The sequence below is a fragment of the Clytia hemisphaerica genome, unplaced genomic scaffold (assembly GCF_902728285.1).
Source record: "Clytia hemisphaerica strain Z4C2 unplaced genomic scaffold, Clytia hemisphaerica genome assembly, whole genome shotgun sequence".
Classification (NCBI taxonomy): Eukaryota; Metazoa; Cnidaria; class Hydrozoa; order Leptothecata; family Clytiidae; genus Clytia; species Clytia hemisphaerica.
This window is the reverse complement of record NW_027103555.1, coordinates 309,726-313,681: the sequence shown is the minus strand read 5'-3', so window position 1 is coordinate 313,681 and position 3,956 is coordinate 309,726. Positions and strand designations below refer to the sequence as shown.

The 3,956-nt window shown below is 34.6% G+C and overlaps 1 long non-coding RNA gene across 1 annotated transcript; it reads right to left on the bottom strand.

Moving 5' to 3' along the window:
• Nucleotides 1-2,163: 2,163 nt before the first annotated feature.
• LOC136800429 (uncharacterized) lies at nucleotides 2,164-3,581 on the bottom strand. The gene is made up of 3 exons (XR_010845707.1): nucleotides 3,350-3,581; nucleotides 2,944-3,039; nucleotides 2,164-2,408 (listed from the first exon to the last, which is right to left on the bottom strand). It is a non-coding gene; the product is annotated as an uncharacterized lncRNA (long non-coding RNA).
• Nucleotides 3,582-3,956: the final 375 nt, after the last annotated feature.

Below are 3,956 nucleotides of genomic sequence, written 5' to 3'. Positions count from 1 at the left end.
TCTTGAGAAGTTTCCTCAAAAATCCAAATTTTTAGGATGGACAACAGCTCTAAGAAACATTAAATTACCATTCCATCATTTCTTAGTCCTTTTAAAGACAACTACACAACATTTCGATGCTTTTAACTGAAGTTAAAGCTGCATAGTTACAGTGATTAAGCGTAACTTTGTTAGCTATTGCTCTGAAATTTCTTGCATTGCTTCTCAGGACCTCCCAAAAATGGTCCATACTAGCAGTGTTTTAAGTACAATTATTATCTGGAGTCTGGTACTTGATAAATAATTACTAGAAGACGTAGAAATAAAAGTGATATTTTGCCGGGATACGACCTGACTGACGAAGAAAGCCAAATCATATTTGATGAAAGTTGAACTTGATGTCCTCTTTAAGGTCATGCTTTGAGGTGACTTCTCTTTTCTTCCGCTATTTTATTTTCTTTTTAACAGTAGCTTTCCTCAAAATAACAAGTTCTACTCAAAAACCGGCAGTAGTGACCGTTTCGGCAAGTAAAAGCTGACAAAATTACACTAAATTACTGTAACTATGTAGCCACGTATCCATAACTTCAATTAAAAGCATTGAACATTTGTGTAGTTGTCTTTAAAAGGACTGAGGAAGGTTTTGTGTGGTAATTTAAAGTTTATTAAGGCTGGTTTTTATCATAAAAATTTAGGATTTTGAGGAAACTTCTCAAGAAAAAACATCCAAACTCAGGCAACTGCGAGCTAGAAATTGGCATATTTACTCCCTGATTTGACACCTGTATCCCTGATGCCAGATAATGAAAACCACAGATTGCTTTCCTCTAATATCTATCAGAAAATATCAATGTCTCCAATAGTTAAAAATCAAATTTCGTACACCCTAATACTTTTTAATGGGTCAAATGGGCCCAAAAATCATATTGATAAAAATCCACTAAAACGGACAATTTTACCCCCTGGTTTGTCCAATTGCACTCTGAATGTGATGTTTCCAGTCAGAATTGTAATTTTCCAGAGAATATTACACAAAGATCAAGTTAAATCTATTTTTGTAAATATTTTAGGCGAAATAAGCAGTGAAAATTGCTCAAATTATGTAAAAATTCAATAAAATGGGCATTTTTACCCCCTGGAGCGTCAAAAATGAAACTAAATACAGTTGACAAGAAATTTTTCTGGTGTATCGCATCAAATTTTATGCCTCATTAAAAGTTGTTTTGGTAGGTCCCAGTCTTATAAAGTGTCAAAATTCAGTGAAAATACCCAAATTTTCCCTATTTTGCCCCAGGTAAACCCCCAAAAATAATTTTTTGCAAAAATCTTTTGCCAATGATGATCACCAATGTATCTTGAAACTTTTGGCAAAGTTTCAAAGCAATTGGTCAATTCATTCATGAGATATAGCAAATTATATCATACATGGAAAGATATTTTCCTTAACAAATCCTTACAAAGGGTAAAAAGTACCCCCTAAACTCGGGCCCAATATGAAAAATTGACCAGGAGTTAACTTTGGGGACCGACCATTTCTTAAGCTAGGATTGTTGAGGATTCCAAAAATATATAGTTTATCCTGTAGAATCTTGGGTTAAGCAAAAGTGCTTATTTAAGGAGATATAGGGTTTGGCTCCCGGACTATACACACGCTGTGCCACATTTGAAAGCTTTGATTGAGAAAATTATGACTGACTTGACTTCAAAAGCCAAAGTAAAGTTTGAACAGTTGAATACTTTGAAGTGGTGGGTGAGGTCACCAAAAAAAGGTGCGACCGTGAAGCGTTTACAGGCTACAACAACCATGGCAAATGTTGAATATCTCATTTATTTTATTGATAAGATGCTAGCGAAGATTCGTTTTTACCACACCATCTGAAGCATTACAGAAACACACCTCCCATGCTAAGAGAGTTTTCCAAAAGACAATTATAAAAACGTAAACTATTACGAGAACCTTATATACCAGGAAATTCATCGAAACAACCACTAGTTTCCCTAGTCTCCCTCTTTTTTTGAGTAGCAAAATTGGGTCTCACTACTTAAATATTTTGCCCAAAAATGACTACATGCAATCCCATTTCAGCCAGAGACACCCCCCAAAGAGTGCGGTTAGCTTTGTATAATTTTCAAAATAATGTTTAAACTCATAAATTCCTCTTAAGGAATCGAAATGGGCTAATATCTAGTTCAATGCAATAGAAATTCAAAATTTTCTAAAAACTACGACAAAATGATAGATAAAAGAGATATCTTACGACCAAAGCTCTAAGATTCCAACATTCAGTGTTTCCATTATCCACATTCCAATATGCATGCTTCGATTACCTCACTCTTGAAGTTCTATTCCAAGTTAACAATCAAATCCAACAAGGCGATGTCCTTCCAATCAATGGTCTATACATAACCGTCGATAAACCATAAAAGCTCTAGAGAAACAATAGAGTCAACCGATGAGCAAGAGGAAACAGCGTCCAGTTATATTTATTTATTATAAGTAATTTATCTGGCACCTGATGTAGAAATTTTCTTTCGACACGCTAAAGCTCCCCAAGTCCAGGAGAATTTTTAATATCAGGGAGGATTTGATTACAGAATTTCCCCAGACCGCGTCACACCGGAGCTTGAGGCCCGAACTCCAGCCTTTGCTTTCGGGGATAGGCAGGACCAACCTTATTATTTCCAAGCTTCGGACAGGGTAGCTGATTCCGATTGGCGATGCGGTACATCAAAGGCTGACTAGCAGTCCTATCCAATGGGAAATTGGCCATGCATCTCCTTTAGAATTTCAGCGGAGACGGCCGCCGGTCCACCATCGGAATACCATTTTATCAAGGTGTCCTCATTAATTGCTTTTACCCCCTTTAAAGAAAACTTACAAAAAGTATTGACAATTTGATGCATTTCACCTACCCCTTCATACCTTACAAAATAACTAAATCGTAAAATAACGAAAGGTCTTACACGTTCAGAGATCCTCATTTCGAATGCCAATTTGGGACCATAGGAGCCAATATTAAAAGAAACTTCTTTAGCATAGACAGCTTCCTGATTATCAAGCTGAAAAAATCATTAAAAATATTTTTTGATTTGCCTAGCTTTTACTTTCCGTGATAAACAATAGATTTTGAAGTGATTTGTTCATTTATTTTATGTCTCGAGGCTACATTCCTATTTCCCTTTTTTAGGACAATGTTGGTACCTCTCTACAAAGGCCCCCCCCCAATAAATTGGCATCCCCTCTATTAAAAAATCTATGAGATATGTTTACAGAATTTTGCAAAGAAAGAGTAACCTGTAACATTCCCATACACATTAAAAAAGTTTCTTACATCAAAACCAAATTTAAAATGTAATAAATGAATAATACCTCGCATCGCAGCATTTTAATGGGAAATAATCCATTTCTCCAATCCAGTATTTTCTCCAATACTGAAGAAAACCTCATTGTCCATATTGATAGGTTTTCAAACGATGTATCGTATCGCTATTCTGTGTCCGGAAAACCACTTCAACAAGTTGTCAACGCCATATAACAGTAAAACGGCTTCAAATCTGTAATAAGCTAAGGAATTTGTCATTTTTCAATCATTTTTGTATTTTTCTCTGAAATGATAAAAATACTTGGACAAATAAATCCTTCCAGTAAATTATAGAGAGGAATAAGTTAACAGTTCTAGATTAAAATGAATTATATTGTGCGATTAAATTCAGCCAATCAACAAACCTAAAATTTCCATAATAAAAAGGGCAGTATAAATCTAGGTCAATTAAAAAGCATCGCTCGAAGAAAAAATCAACCATGACTTAATTCAGTTGACCAAAAATAGGGATATTTGAAGGCAAAGGAACAAGATGATTCAGAAATAATTTGAACATGATAATTGTCAATTATCCGCTTTATTCAAAATAAGAAATACTTACAATGGTAATAACATTGAGATTTTTTATAAAAATACATAAAATTTTTATGACTA